Here is a 17,423-nt window from a genome sequence, read left to right as displayed (position 1 = left end):
CAACCCTCGAACTCAGCACCACCTTCCTAACCTGCAATCTTCTTCCTGACTTCTCCGCCCCCACCTCCACTCCGGCCTATCACCCTCACCTTAACCTCCTTCCACCTATCGCATTTCCACGCCCCTCCCCCAAGTCCCTCCTCCCTACCTTTTATCTTAGCCTGCTTGGCACACTTTCCTCATTCCTGAAGAAGGGCTCATGCCCGAAACGTCGATTCTCCTGCTCCTTGGATGCTGCCTGACCTGCTGCGCTTTTCCAATAACACATTTACAACGCTGAAAATTAATAGTCCATTTTTACTACTAATGTAACAGTCTTCCATAAGGTGTAAATTAAACAGGAAATCTAAACATCGTGGACTGGTTTCGGTCGCTTTGATAATGTTCAGTTTGTGCTTTTATTTATTAATGGTTACATGATGTTTAGCTCAATTTGTGCTGAGGTAATAAATGCAGTCAGCATTTCTTTTCCTTCTGAGATAATTTTTAATGGAATTTAAATCCCATGGTGGGATTTGAACCCAAGACATTAGCTGAGTTTCTGGATTAATCGTCTAGTGATAATATCACTAGGTCATTACCTACCCCTAATACTGAGGGAAGTAATGGAAATGGAACATCTAGCACACATAAGTGTAGGCACAAAGCTTAAAAGAGGATAATGTCCAGTACCAAAAAGATCGCAAATCCCACCGTCTCCCTCCAAGAACCAATTGATAGTCTATATTTTGCTACAATTATGGCAGAATGGGTCGGGTCAAAGGCAAGGGACATTAAACAACAAAAGTGATGATTGTGCAAGGAAAAGGAAATGGTAATGTCACAACTAAATGAAGAAAAGATACATCTAAAAGAGGTGTAAAAGGAGAAATTGAACAATCACCAACAGACATTACATAAAGAGCAAAGAAAACAAAATGAGCAGTGTTTATAATCTGAAATCTGTGAATTTCGTGCGAAATCCAGAAGTCTGTAAAAATCCTGTTGAAAGAAGAGTTCCTATTTCTCAAATGAAAATGAACTTTGTTGGAACATTGTTGGAGGCTCAGGCCAGAGAGGCTGGAGTGGTGTGACAGGTGACTGGCATCTCACTTGCAGACGAATAGAGCTGGTCATAGGTTATGTTTTTGGTCTCACTAATGCAGTGGAGATTGCATCATGAGCACTAAATACAGTATAGAGTACTACTTTAAAAGAAGTAGGTGGGTGTTTGACCTGAAAGGACTGTTTAGGGCTTTGGTTTTTGAGAAGGAAAGAAGATAAAAGACTGTTGCTTGTTCTGCAGTTGCATGAGAAGATGCAGTGTGAAGATAAGAGAATCATAGAAATCTTTGGCCCATTGAGTTGGTATTGCCAAAAAATACACTACTACCTATGCTAGTCCCATAGCCTTGAAAGTTATGAGACTTTAATTGTTCAACCAACTACTTGTCAAAGGTTGTGAAGTTACCTGCTACAACTACCCTCCCAGACAGTACACTCAAGATCATTACCACCCATCTGGTGAAGAAGATTTTCCTCAAATTCTATCTGAATCTCCAGCCTTTGATTCAACTTTTACCTTCTGCCATGGTGGGTTCTGAAGATATACCGCGCCCCCCGCCCCCCACCCCTACCCAGAGTGTGAGCATGGTGTTATTAACCCAGAGACATTACCAATACAGTACCCCTGCAAGTCAGGAGTAATCAAGAAGTAGATTCTATCCTTAATTGTAGAGGGCACAATCTATTTGGCCTGGTGAAAGGGGGAGGGGTTAATGACATTATGGTGGAGGTGACAGAAAATGATTTTTTGACTGTGATAGTTGTTGGAAGGTGCAACTCTGTTGTGGTTCTTAGAGGGAAAGGATGGGCTCAGATTAGACATGTGAGGAAAAGAATTTCAAAGTGGGCTCATGGGGACCAGTGTCTTCTTCCAGTTCCTAATTCTTGTGTTTTTGTATTTGGATCGAAACATAGGAACAAGGAACAGGAGGAGACCATTCAGCCCATTGAGACTGCTCCAATATTCTTAATGATCATGGTCAATCATTCCACTCCCTCTACCCTGTTCACACTTTCAGCCCACGGCCTTTAATCCCTTTAGTGCTAAGAACAAAATCTATCTCCTTCTTGAAAACATTCAATGTAAGAGCCACAACTATTTTCTGTGGCAAAGAATTTCACAGGCTCACCGTTGTCTAGGGTGCAGAATTTTCTCCCCATTCCTAGTGCTAAATGGCCTATCTCATATGCTTAGATGTAACACGGTGGCTCAGTGGTTACTACTGCCGCCTCACAGCACCAGGGTCCCAGGTTCAATTCCAGCCTCGGACAACTGTGTGTGTGGAATTTGCACATTCTCCCCGTGTCTGTGTGGGTTTACTCTGGGTGCTCCGGTTTCCTCCCACAGTCCAAAGATGTGCAGGTTAGGTGAATTAGCCATGCTAAGTTCCCCATCGTGCTAGATGCATTAGTCAGAGGGAAATGGGTTGGGTGGATTACTCTTTGGAGGGGACTGGTGGGGCTGAATGGCCGGTTTCTGCACTGTAGGGAATCTAATCTAATCATAACCTATAAATAAGTAAGTTCTTCTAATATTAAGATTTATACATTCCCCTTAGAAAGTAGTTCATGTGTACACTATGGTAGCAATTGATATTAATATTTAAGTCAATTGTAGCTGTTTGTTCCATGGTGCCCTTGTAATTGCATGTGCTCACCTTCTAGCAGGGGTCATGGTACGTGTATGTAAATGGGAGGTAACCACCTGCGTTGGTAAGTGTATAAGCCTGCAATATCATATTACTGTCTTGCTTACGTTGTGCACAGAAGCACAACCACAAGTGCTTATTGTTCCACATCCAGTTCAATTGCTATCCAAAGCTATAAAGTCTTGTGTTCTTTTTATTTGAAGATGTTTTAATCAGTTCAATAAACAGAGGAGTATCAAACTATATAATCACACCCATCTTTTACGAAGATGGTCTTAAATAGCACCTGAAGACAACATGATTAAATCAATTAAGCTGTTAGTCACATGAATAAAATGATTTAATCATTCGTGATCTGATAATTTGCTACAGATTAAACCTCTATTAATTTAACCTTTGAATCATCAGAGGAAATGAAAACACTCAACATTTTGTTTTAAAAGTTATTTTGTTAGGAACAGTGGACTCTTAGTTTATTGGAAAACATCTCGCTTTCTAGCTATGGGGATATGTTGCAGAACCCTGTAGTAGTGATGTAAGATGGTGCTACTGATTCAGAGGCTTTGAAACCCAACAATGAAGATCATGTAACTGGAAATAGTAAAGCTGGGGCAACAGTAGAAACACTTGAAACCCTTGGTAACAAGCTCCCTATTTGTCTTGTTACATGCTCAGTACTTAGTTTGATCATGCTGATAATTAACGTGGTTTCAAATGATTAAGAAAAGCCTGATAGCAAGAAAACAAATTTGTGCATTGTGATGTGGACATTAACTCTAGATAAGCACAAAATTACAGGATGACTAATCCAGTTCCACAATAAATGTTCCTGTTACATGAAAACAATAGCAGGCTAGTGCAAGGTAGATTTGATCACAGCAAGTGGTTGAGCAATGCATAACAGGAAATCCCCTGTTTTATAAATGGTTGTTAAGGTCAATGGATTATTTCCTGGGTGTCTACAGGATGCCAAACTTTACCAGAACTCTACCCTTGGAAACCCAATTCCATTCCCTCATAGCCAGATATTTCCATTGAACTATGTTTAGCTGTGGATGTTGGTTGAGGCTGTGGATTGTGAAATTCCCTGTGATATGCCAATTTTCCAACTTGTATTCCCTTTGAGCTTTGTTTTCTGATGGAAATTGCAGAAGTTACCCACATACTTCTAAAGGTGCCAACATTCCCAAATGATTCATCACAATGTGTGAACTGAGACAGGGGATGTTAATGAGAGCTAACAACATTCCTATCTTTGTCCAAGTGTAAGTACACATGCATTTCAGTAGAGATCTCTGAATTGCAAGCTAGAGAGGGAATTTAGTGCACCTTAATCTAGATACAAGAACGTGAATAGTAGCATATCTACCACCATGTAATTTGGAATGTCCAATTTAGTACACAGGAAAAAATAATCTTGTACTTTTCTACATTGCTTAATGTTATTTCAGGCAATGCATTCTAAGGTGTTTCACTCAATATCAATCCATTTTTTTCACAATCCCTCAAAATTAAGACCTCCAAGCAACATAAAGTGTCTTTGTAACAGTATCCATCTCCAATATGGATTCTCTTTATCTCCTCTTAACAACATATTTTAAAAAACTATTTGTGTGTCATCTGCAAATTTAGTTACTTTGTCAGCAGTAATTTCATCAAAACTACTTATAAAAATTGTAAAAAGCTGAAGCTCGAGCACTTCTGTGCAGTTCCATTCATATGCATAAGACCCACTTATGCATATTCTGTTTTCTGCCCATTGCCAATCTTCTATCACTCTAAAATATTACCCCTAATCCATGAACTCCTATTGTGTGTAATATTGTTTTACGTGGCACCTTGTCAAATACTTTCTGGAAATCGAAGTCCAATATGTTATCTATATGTTACTTTTTCAAAGAGCTCCAATTAACTGGTTAAACAAGATTTTCCTTTCACAAAATTGTACTGACTTCTCCCAATTTCAGTTTTTCTTAAGGGGTGAGCTATAATCACGTTAATGATAGATTCTAACATTTACTCTATGACAGGTGCCAAGCTAACCAGCTAATAGTTTCCTGTTTCCTACTTATCCCTCTTCTTAAATAAATACTTTATATTAATTACTTTCCAGTCCTGTGGAACCTTTTACGATCTAGGAAATTTTGGAAAATTAACACCAATCTAGTTTATTAACATCTGCTATCTCATTAGCCACCATTTTAAAGGTTGTGGAATGAAGTCCATCAAGACCTGAGTACTTGACAGTCTATAGCTCCATCATTTTGCTCAGTAAAGCTTCCCTAGTGATTGTAATTTCTCCAATTTCCTCTCTCTCTTCCACTTCCTGATTTACAACAACTATTGGGTTATACTTTTTGTATCCTCTGGAGTGAAGGCAGAAGCAAAGTATTTCTTCATTTCATTTGCCATTTCCTTATAATCTACACATGTCTTCCCCTTTTCACCCTTTAGAGAACCAACACTCATTTCACTTACTCTTTTCCTTTTTTTGGTATATATAGAAACTCTTGCTATCTTTTTCACATTTCTAGCTAGCTTCCTTGCATAATCTAATTTCTTTTATTGATTAATATTTTAGGCATTCTCTGACATTCTTTATATTGTGTCCAATCATCTGAACTACCAGTCATCTCTGTGTGAATATTTTGTTTTCATAAGTTTGATGCTTTACTGAACGTTTTTAGTTAAATATGAAGGGTGGGTTCACCCCTTCGAATTTTTCCTTGAAGTACGAAGATTATTAATGTTCTGATTATTCTGAAATATCCACTTAAATGTTCACTGCTGCTTTTCTGTTTGTCAGTTCCTAGCCTGGAATCTCAGCTCACCTTTCATGTCAAGTATTTGTCTTTGTTTCATTCAAAACACAAGTCTTGGAACGACTCTTGTTTTATCAAACTGAATGTGAAATTCAATCATATTGTGGTTACTGCTGCCTTTACTCTGAAGTCATCAATTAATCCTGTTAAATTATTCAATACCAAATTTATTATAATCTGCTTTCTAGTTGGTTCCAAAATAGGCAGTTCTAAGAACCTATATCAAAAGCATTCTATGAATTCCTATTCTAAGATGGTATTGTCAATTAGATGTTTCTAGTTTACATATAGATTAGCATCACCCATGATCATCTGCCACAATATCTAGCTCCGTACTGTTCCAGATTTTAACTTTGATATGTTTGTTTTTGCTGTTTTGTTTATTATTCAATTCCTGAGTTGCCAAGTAGAAAGTTGTGTTTATTTTACTGAACAGGTATAGCACTTGTTCCTCGAAAATTCAGTCTAATTTACCCATGATTTTCACTATTTCACTGGATAAGGCTTGTACAAGTGTGGGTTGGAGGAAATAAAACAGTTCTTTTATGTTTCCATGGAAGTACTCTGAAACATTACAGATAATTCTGTAAGGATTTCAGAGATGTAAGGATGGAGATTGGGAAAGTTTGGGTAAGAAGGCACCTCCAGGGAGCATACATTGTCCATGAATCCACGAGTTGTAATATTGATACTAGCTTAGTTGAACTGGTCTCGGTTAACCAGTTGTTGCACTTTGCCTGCCAACAGATTCCAATAGAACAGGGTGACTGGTTCCAGTAAGACATAAATGGTCACAATTAAAACCAACTTGTGGGGTGGTGGAAGGCTGGGGAGAGGGTGGTTTGTTGTGGGTGCACGATCTAGTTTCAAGTTCCAATTTCTGGCTATTCTGGTTGTATCCAATTAAAACATAATTTGATATATTAATTTAAACAGCAACTACATAAGGCCAGTTGATTTTTCCAACTGAATTCAACTAATATGTATTCAGGCAAGCAGGAATGACAAGTCAGGCTTCCAAATCTCGGTTCATGGATGTCTCCAGCTATCAATTAACCAACAATTGGGCATCTGAGAGCCTCAATTTGGGCAAGTGAGGGTGGCCCACCTGAGGGCTCACCTATCCCATGTAAAATTGGGTACTGGTCAGGGTGGGTTATCAAAATCTGGGAAGACCCGCCAGGGAACTTTATAGGACCCTTGCCTGCAAATCATCAGCTGAGTGTAAAACTCTGACTAGTGGCTTAAAAGCAACAAACTGATATTCTCTAATAATAATAAAACAAGCAAACCATTTCATTATTATCCAAATGGATTTGACTGATGAATGTCAAATGATCTGCAGGAGTCAGTCAGAGGTTGGATGCATCCCTCCTTTGGCTATTTCCAGTTAGATAACTCCAACATTTCCTGTTGAATTTAATTGAATCCTCAATTCCTCAAACAATTAAGAGCTCCACTTGAAAAGAATTTCTGTGCTTCACCCATATCACGACTTTCCATTCACTCAGTTTGGAGTTGAGTAGTAATTTGGAGCTTTGCCATAATGGTGGTTGCGTCATCCTTTTTAATCCATGGATCAGCTAAAAGAGTTTACAAATCCATTAGTCAGACATTTAACTTACTGTTATCCTTTCTGGTCTCAAGCTTAATGGTGACTATCCTACATCCCTTCATGCCCAACAGAAAATCAGTTGTGTGGATATTAACCTAAAGTTTGCTGGGTTAGCTGAAATGAAATTACATGAGAATAATAATCATTTGAAGCCTGATGCTGACCCAATGATTAGAAAGGGTTTTAATATGTTTCTGTGTTTTGCTGAAGGAATGCCTGTGTGTTTAAATGTTGTAGCTCAGCAGTAATGACCAGATCTGACAGAGAAAGTCTGGAGCTTTGTTGAAAAACAGACATAATGAATCAGTTGAGACAATGTGGACTAGTTATCAGCCAAACCTGATTGTCACAGAATTGTGCTATATAAATATCACACAGTTCACCTGATGACATAAAGGTGACAACTGTGCAAGCAAGCCAGTTTAGGTCAAAGTTCATTGAAAAGGACCAATAGATATGCTTGTTTCCAAGGAGAAATGAGCAGGTCCTAATAAGCAATCAATCAAACTAGCCATGTTTGACAATACATTTGTGTTATAGCTGGAGACTGGACAATGTAAACGTTTCAATGCACAGCCTTGTTTGTTTGGATGGAAAGGTATCAGAAAGTTTGCCTCAGAACATAGCTAGCTCAGGAGGGGTTGTCTGATCAGTGGTTGGCGGATGGGACAGATCAGGATGATCACCCGTTTCTCTCTGATTTTCAGCCAACTCCACGTAAATTGGGTCATTCATGATCGTATACATCGATTGGGTAAGATTTTTGTAGTACTTGTGTATTGTACTTTGCTTTAATAAAGAACATTGGGTACATGCCATGCTTAGAACTGCTTTGGGTTATTGATATCCAGAGTAAGCCCAAAAGACCATGGAAAGTGGGAATAAAGGTCTATGGTTGGCAGCCAACACACTGGAAAGAAACCATAATGCAGAGAGCCAAGGGCCTAGGATGGGTGAAAGGAAATGGGCAGTCACGTTTTGGAGAATAGAAGGCAAGGAACATGGAGGAGGGCTGACATCCAGGAGAGGGAGTTCCACTTCCTTTTATGTGCACACAGGACACACCTTTAATGATCTATCTCCTTTCCTTCCCATCCTTTTCCAACCTGCATTAAACAAAAACATACTGCACAACCTTGCCACCTGCCCGTACCAATCATATCATTGCATAATAACTTGTTTACAAGCTCAGTTGACCTTTAATTTGTTTTTGAATATATTGGGCAGGCTTTTGATGCCAGCACTGTTATGGGGGACAACCCAGGGTTCAGGGAAAGGTGGTGGGCAGGTTGTCTCTCGTAGTTTCTTGGTTCCTGTACCAAAAATATATCTGTTGTGTCTGATTTTACTTGTGGTTTACACATGTTGAATAAACCAGCTTACCTGTGCAGTGAATCATGAGAACATGGTGGAGCTGAGTATGTATCGGTGCTAAGAGGAAAGCAATATAGATTTCTATCACGACCTGTTCGTGATAACTGCCAGCAGCACTTGTTTTATTTTAATAATTGTTTCTCTTGTCAGTTACTTCCTAACTGAATTTCACTTTTCCTCTGTTCCACTCCTGTTTCTCATGGGTATGGACAGTGTTGGAGTCTCTTCAGTTGATATAAATGAAATTCCTCCCTAATCTTGTGAATCCTCCTACAGCAAGTAGACTGCAGCGGTTCAAGGCAGCATCTCACCACCACCTTCTCAAGGGCAACTAGGGACTGGCATTAAATGCTGGCCAGTCAGCTATGTCACGAATGAAGAAGAATAAAAAAAAATCATGACTGACAATATAATCAGCCCTTTCTCACAGTGGTTTGAGTAGTTCCAGGGACCGTAATATACTCCCAGTACTAAAATATAAATACCAAAGTAAAATACTGTGGTTGCTGGGTTTCTGTATTAAAAACAAAAAAAAAAAATGCAATAAATATTCAGCAGGTCTGGCAGCATCTATGGAATGAGACAGAATTAATGTTTCAAATTATGATGACATTTCAACAGAACTCAACATAGCTGGTTTCTTCATCCAAACCAGTACAATTGGTCACAAATTGTTGTGGCTCCTCGCGATTCAAGGCCATCACAGCCTGAGGAGAAAGTGAGGTCTGCAGATGCTGGAGATCAAAGTTGAAACTTTATTGCTGGAACAGCACAGCAGGTCAGGCAGCATCCAGGGAACAGCAGATTCGACGTTTCGGGCACAGGCCCTTCTTCAGGACTTCATCACAGCCTGAGGCATTAGTTCTGTTGCTCTCCACAAACACTACTTAATCTAAATTGTCAACATTGTTTAGCAACTACGAGACTCACTCCCTGAATTTCTTACTCATTGTTTCCAGGGGAAGTCCTTATACTTTATCATGTTCCTACTGAACATCCTGAACCAGATTAAAATCTTAAATGTTAGGCAAACAATTCCTACCTTTGCTTTTACTCACAAATAACATGATAAGAAATAGGAATAGAACAAAAAATAAAGCCATTCAGCCCATTGACACTGCTCCAAATTTATAAAGTGCATGGTTTGATCTGATTGTGTTTGCTTCCTATAATCTTTGGCTTCTCTGTAGATCAAAATCTGTTGAAGTCATTTTTGAGTATATTCAATGACCCAATCTCCATTGTTTTCTGTGGAGGACAATGTTGTTCCTCTGAGAAGAGAAATCTTTCTCTTTATTTTTAAATTGTGTCCTCTAGGTTAAACCCCCCCCCGCCTCCCCCCACCCGCCAAGAGGAAACATGGACACCTGATAAACCCTCTCAGAATTCCACATGTCCCATTCTCCAGTAAGAGATCCACCCATCCAATCTTTCCTCAGTAATTAGCCAAGTGAACCTTGCTGAATTGCTTTGATGTATGTCCCTTCTTAAGTAAGGAGACCAAAACTGCACACAATATTCCAGGTGTGGTTCATCTTCAAAATGCTGGGGAGTTAAGTATTACATTTTGACTTCATCCTCTTGCCGAATGTAAATATTCAGTTTTCCTTCCTAATCACCTGCTGTATGTATGAGTAAACCTTTTATGATTCATGCAAAAGGACACCAGATCCCAGTATTGCAACATTTTCAAATAATGTTCTCTCCTTCTATTCTTCCTACCTTACTTTTGCCCATGTTATATTCCATTTGCCAAATTTTTACCCGCTCACTAAATTTCTCTATATTCCCATGAGGATCCCTGTCTCTCCTCATTATTTGCTTTCCAGCTTATCTTTGTATCATTAGCAAATTTAGCTCCCATACAGTCTGTCCACCCAAGTCTTCAATATTAAACATAAATTGCTGAGGCCCCAGCATTGACCAGTACAATATACCATGAGTTAATTTGTCAACTTGATAATGAACCATTTTTTTCTGGCTCTGTTTCCTGTTTCCTAGCCAAACCTCTATCCATGCTAAAATGTCATCCCAGCAACATGAGCACTTACCATGTGCAATAATTCTTTCGTATCATTTGCCTTTAGAAATCTAAATATGCTATATTTTTTTCCTTCTATCTGCCCTACTTGGTGCATTCTCAAAGAGCTCATTTAAATTTTTAAAACAAGATTTAATTATCTATGTAAAAAAGCTATGTTAATTCTGCCTGATTTTCTACATGAAATGGGGGAAAAAGAACAAGTAAAGCAATTTTAAACAACAACTCTGTTTCGGACAAGATAGGAGGACAGTAAACATAATTTAGTTTACCCCTGTTTCTCATCCACGACACAAATTGAGACTACACGTTCAAGATAGAACAAAAAATTGAGTCAAAACTTTCCGACCAAGTGCACAAAAATCTGAGCAGAGTGCAAATGTTAAAACAAGCCTGAAACTGACATTGAAATAAATCAATTGGAAACAAAGAGGCAAAATTTACTGGTGATCTTTCAGTTAGGTAATGCAAATGCAGAAATTCTTCTTATTCTAACATCAGACCAATGTAATACAAAAATTGGTGTAAAAAAGGAAGCACTAAATGGCACAGTCCTCAATACATAGATTTATAGAATCACACAGCCGTACTGCATTACAGAAACCCTTCAGTCCTTCAAGTCTGCGCTGATTTATCTACACTAATCCCACTTTCCAGCACTTGACTCATAATGTTGAAAGTTAAGACTTTTCAAGATTTTGAGCTTTCCTGCTTTCATTGCCATTTCAGCTGCTACATTCCAGATTCCCATGCCCTCTGGGTAAAATACAGTTTCCTTAAATCCCCTCTAAATCTCTTAAAATTACATCTCTTTGTTATTACATCTTCAACTAAAGGGAACAGTTTTTCCAATCTGTCCTATCTGTGATGCACACCTCAGTCAGGTTCCCCCATCAGCCTTCTCTGTTCTAAAGAAAACAGCCTGAGTCGATCAGAGAGAGGAACCGATTTAAAGTTTTGAGTCCAGTGACCTTCTGCATGTTGATATAAAAAAACTTTCTTGAATACTTCTTCAGAAATCCACCTCTAAACCCAATAATTATTCCACTTTTATGTTGGGGAAGGAGAAATTCCCTACTATAATTATCCTATTATTCTTATTAAACTGGGAATTGTCTACATTCCTGCTCCTTTAATTTCTGCTGACAGCTTGGGGACCCACTTCAGACTCCTAGGACTGTTACTGTTCACTTTTTATTCCCAAGCTCTACCCACAAAACCCTCATTTGAAAACCCTTCCAAAATATTTTCCCTCTTTATTGCAGTAACTAACTCTCTAACTAATAATGCAATGCCTCCTCCTCTTTTACACCCTCCCCTTGTCATGCCTGAAGGTCCTATACACCAGAATGCTGAGTTGCCAATCCTGTCCCTCCCTCAACCACATCCCTGTGATTACAATAATATCATAATTCTATGTGTCAATCCACACCGTTAACACATGTGTCTTACCTGCGTGCTTTACTCCCTTAAATCTCAACTTGGCTGAAAGCTCTCTGTCTTGATTCCTTTGTTATACTACATGGTGCCCCTGCTGTACTAAGGATGAGTGTCACTTCTCTCTGCTGAACTGGTTTAAACTCCTCACAAGACAACCATTGAACTTACCCACAAGGAAGCTGGTCCCATTCTGGCTCAGGTACAGACTGTCCCACTTGTAGAGGTCCCACTTTTCCAGAAAAGATTCCAGTTAATCCCTCTTTTTGCATCACCTCTTGAGCCACACATTCATCTTCCCAATTCTTCTATTTCCATAATCACTAGTATGTGCCAAGGGGAGTGATTCAGAGATTACAACTACAGAGGTCCTGCTTTTCAATCTACTACCTAGCCCCCTGTTTTGTATCAGTCTTCATAATGGAAAAGGACAAAGAAGATACAAGCATCAGGGTGGAGGACTGTGAAATATGAGAAGTAAGATAACAGAGAAAGAGGATTTACTGGCAGGATCAGCTGTCTTAAACATGGATAAATCTGCAGGCCAGAATGAGATGTATTCCAGACAGAATCCAAACATATGTCTCATGCTGAGGGAGGCAAAAGAGGAGCTATCAGGGGCTGTGGCAAATCATGTCTAGCCATACATTACTACCAGAGGACTGGAGGACTGCTAATGTTGTCCTATTATCAAAAAGAGAGATAGAGGTAGACTAAGTAATTGCTGGCCAGTCAATTTAACTTCACTTGTGGAGAAGTTATTATAAAAAATTCTACAAGACAGAATATATCTGCACTGGAAAGACACTTGAGACACAGTCGGGGCAGAACAGACTCATTATAGGAGTGTTGTCTTTGACAAATTTGACCAAATTCTTTGAAGAACCAGCCAGGAGCATTGATTAGAGTAATACATTTGATATACTCTACATGAACCTTAAAAATGCTTTGATAAGGCCCCACATGACAGACGGGTAAGGAAGTAAGACTCCATAGGGTCCAAGCCATTAAAATTGTCTGGGAGGTAGGAAGTAGAGGGTGATAGTGAGGAGGTGTTTCAGTTGGAGTCATAGAGTCATAGAGGTAAAAATAAGGACTGCAGATGCTGGAAACCAGAGTCTAGATTAGAAGGTTTCCTGATGAAGGGTTTTTGCCCGAAATGTCGATTTTCCTGCTCCTTGGTTGCTGCCTGATCTGCTGTGCTTTTCCAGCACCACTCTAATTTAGACATAGAGTCATAAAGATGTACAATGTGGAAACAGACCCTTAGGTCCAATTCATCCAGATATCCTAACCTAATCTAGTCCCTTTTGCCAGCACTTGGCCCATATCCCTATACTGTAAAACCTTCCTATTCATTTACCCATTCAGATTCCTTTCAAAAGGTATGCTGTAATTGTACCAGCCTCCACCACCTCCCAGTCACCACCCATTTCAATTCCCCTTTGCACTCCCTTTCCGACATGATCATTCTTGGCCTTCTCCATTGTCACAACGAACCACACTGCAAATTGGAGGAACAACACCTCATATTCCGCCTAGACCACCTACAGCCCGGAGGACTCAACATAGATTTCTTCAATTTCAAACAACCTCCCTTCCCATCCCCTGACTTCCTTCCCAGTCTCTCCCCCTCCCTTTCACTCCTCCCTGCCACCAACTGGACTCATTCTTCCCAACCAGGTCATATCCTCTACCTGATTTCACCTATCCCCACTTCACCAGCCTGCCCCCCAACCCCCTTTATCTGCAGCTACCCTACACCCACTTCCAGTCCTGAAGAAGGGTTATACCCGAACCATCGACTTCTCCATCTCCTAATGCTGCCTGGCTTGCTGTGTTCTTCCAGCCTCCTGCCTGTCTACTTTGAATTCCAGCAACTGCAGTTTTTTTTTGTCTCCACCACTTCCTCTGGCAGCTCATTCCATACACACACCACCTTCTGTGTGAAAATGTTGCCCTTAGGTCCCTTTTATATCTTTCCCCTCTCATCCTAAACCTATGCCTTCTAGTTCTGGACTCCCCCCCCCCCCCCTCCCCCCCCAGGGAAGAGGAAGACAGGCATAAACTGCAGGATGGTCTCAACGGACTGAAGTGGTGGGCAGAGCAATGGAAATAGGATTCAATATGGAAAGATGCCAAGGAATGCACTTGGGGAGGGCTAACAAGGAAAAATGCTACACTCGGACCTTGGTGTGCACATCCACTGATCCCTGAAGGGAGCAGGGCAGGTAGATAAGGTGGTTAAAAAAGAAAGCATATGGGATATGCTTTATTTACTGAGACATAGAATACAAAGACAGGATGGCTATGCTAAAACTGTATAAAATGCTGGTTAGTCCACAACTGGAGTACTACATGTCTTTCTGGTCATTGCATCACAGAAAAAGTAAAAAAGGACATCATCGTCCCAGGAACAGCTCTCTCACTGGAGAGAGGCAACTGATGGTGGTTTAATTCATCAGAGTCACTGCATCTCAGGTGAGGTTGAGAAGGCAGGGCCTTTATGGTAACACCAGCCAATGAAAGAATTAAACCCACACTGTTGGCATTAGTCTACATTGAAAACCAGCCATCCAACCAACTGAGCTAACCAACCCCTTCGGCAGTTGTAGGAGGAATGTGATTGCTCTGGATCAGGTGATGAGGGGAGCTACCTGGATGCTGCCTGTGCTGGACGGTTTGAAATCTAAGGAAAGAATGGACAGTCTGGGGTTGACTTCCTTGGAGCTGTTGAGTTCCAAGGAGGTCAACCCCAGGAGTTCAGGAATTCAGGAATGGAGCAGCCTCAGCTCTTGACCTGATCCAACAGGTATGACTTGGTTGCTCCCTTTGTGGATGAAGTAAAGACCTGCAGGGTGAATGAGCCAGCTGACCACGGCACCATGGTGCAGAAGGCCATTCGGGAGGGGGGCGTCAGCAAAAAGACAAGTGGTAGCAATAGGGGATTCTATAATTGGGGGGATAGATAGTATCCTTTATAAGCCGGATCAAGAGTCCCGCATGCTGTGTTGTCTGCCCGGTGCCAGGGTGCGGGACATCTCTGACTGACTTGAAAAGATACTGGAGAGGGAGGGCAAGGATCCAGTTGGTGTGCTCCATGTTGGGATAAACAACATAGGCAAGGCTAGGAAGGGGATTACCTTTTCGGGGATTATCAAGCACTAGGAATGAAATTTAGGATGCTGCCTGACCTGTTGTGCTTTGCCAGCACCACGCCCTCGACTCTAATCTCTGCAGTACTCACTTTTGCCTTTAAACTAGTGAGTTGAGGGAGAGGGGAAGGGAAAAAAACAGGAAGTATGATGGTAAATGAAAAGTTAAGTAGCAAGTTGGCAGGTGTGCAGGAGGGTTCACATACAAGGCAGACTATGAGAGAAGCAAAAAGGAAGGGTAACTCAGGAGATATTATTAGAGATGTTAGAAATCATGATGGTATGAAAACTAGCATAAGGGCAATTTATCTGAATGCTCATAACAAGGTCGATAAGTTAACAGCACAAATCATAGCGAATGAGTATGCTTTGGTAGCCATTATGGAGATATGGTTACTGGATGGTCACAACTGGGAGTTCAATATCCAGGAGTACCATACTATTCAGAAGGACAGGCAAGGAGTTAAGGGGGGTGGTGTAGCTCTGATATTCAAGAATGACATCAGGGCAGTGCTGAGAAATGATATAGTTCTATGTAGTATAAGGTTGAATGCATTTGGGTGGAAATTAGAAATTCTAAAAAGAAAAAGTTACTACACTGATAGGCTTAGTCTATAGGTCACCAAATAATATCATCAGATTGGGGTGGGCAATAAACAAAGAAATAACTAATGCCCGTAAAAAGTTAAAAATCACACAACACCAGGTTATAGTCCAACAGGTTTATTTAGAAGCACTAGCTTTCGAAGCGCTAAGTTATACTCAACAATCACCTAATGAAGGAGCAGTGCTTCGAAAGCTAGTTGATTTATAACTATAACCTGGTGTTGTGTGATTTGTAACTTTGTACACCCCAGTCCAACACTGGCACTTCCAAACAATGCCTGTAAAAATGGTATAGCAATTATCATGGGGGATTTTAATCTACGTGTCAATTGGTCAAACCAGCTCGGTCAGGGTAGCTTTGAGGAAGTGTTTGTTGAGTGTATCCGCCATAGTTTTCTTGCACAGTATGTAATGGAACTAACGAGAGAGCAAGCTATCCCAGATCTGGTCCTTTGTAATGAGGAAGGAATAATTAATGACCCCATTGTCAGGGTCCCTCTTGGAAGGACCGATCACAGTATGGTTGAATTTAGAATGCAGATGGAGATTGTGAAGATAAAATCGAATACCAGGATCCAGGTCTCAAACAAGACAGACTACTATAGGATGAGGGAGGACTTGGCAAAAATGAACTGGAAGCAAAGACTTTATGGTGGAAAGGTTTACGAGCAGTGGAGGACTTGCAAAGCAATTTTTCAGAGTACTCAGTAAAAGTATATTCTGGTGAAAAGGACTGTAGGAAAAGGGGTATTCTGCCATGGTGTCTAAGGGAGGTTATCAAATTGAAAGAGAAGGCACACAAACTGGCCAAGATAAGCGAAAAATTAGAAGATTGGGGAAACTTTAAAGGTCAACAGAAAGCCACAAAAAGAGCTATAAAGAAAAGTAAGTTAGAGTATGAGAAAAAAAAGCACAGAAAATAAAGACAGATAGAAAAAGTTTCTATAAGTATACAAAACAAAAAAAGAGAGGCTAAAGTAAACGTTGGTCCTTTAGAGGAGGAGAAGGGAGAATTACTTATGGGATATGATGAAATGGCTGAGGCATTGAATAGTTATTTTGTGTCGGTCTTCACAGTGGAGGACACTAATAACATGCCAGTAAGTGACGAAGAGACGAAGGTAGGTGAGGACCTGGAAACAATCATTATTACAGAAGAGCTAGTGTTGGGCAAGCTGCGGAGTGGACTCGATGGGCCGAATGGCCTTACTTCCACTCCTATGTCTTATGGTCTAATAGAGCTAAGGATAGGTAAGTCCCCTAGCCCTGATGGAATACATCCCAGGGTAAAAACAATGACTGCAGATGCTGGAAACCAGAGTCCAGATTAGAGTGGTGCTGGAAAAGCACAGCAGGTTAGGCAGCATCCGAGGAGCAGGAAAATCGATGTTTCGGGCAAAAGCCCTTCATCAGGAATACAGGCAGAGAGCCTGAAGGGTGGAGAGATAAGTGAGAGGAGGGTGGGGGTGGGGAGAAAGTAGCATAGAGTACAATAGGTGAGTGGGGGAGGGGATGAAGGTTATAGGTCGGGGGGGAGCAGTGGATAGCTGGAAAAGAAGATAGGCAGGTAGGACAAGTCATGCATCCCAGGGTACTAAAAGAGATGGCAGGAGAAATAAAAGGTGCACTGGTGGTAATTTTCCAAAATTCACTGGACTCTGGGGCAGTCTCAGCAGTTTG

The sequence above is a fragment of the Chiloscyllium plagiosum genome, chromosome 11 (genome assembly GCF_004010195.1).
Source record: "Chiloscyllium plagiosum isolate BGI_BamShark_2017 chromosome 11, ASM401019v2, whole genome shotgun sequence".
Classification (NCBI taxonomy): domain Eukaryota; kingdom Metazoa; phylum Chordata; class Chondrichthyes; order Orectolobiformes; family Hemiscylliidae; genus Chiloscyllium; species Chiloscyllium plagiosum.
This window is presented reverse-complemented; position numbering follows the sequence as displayed.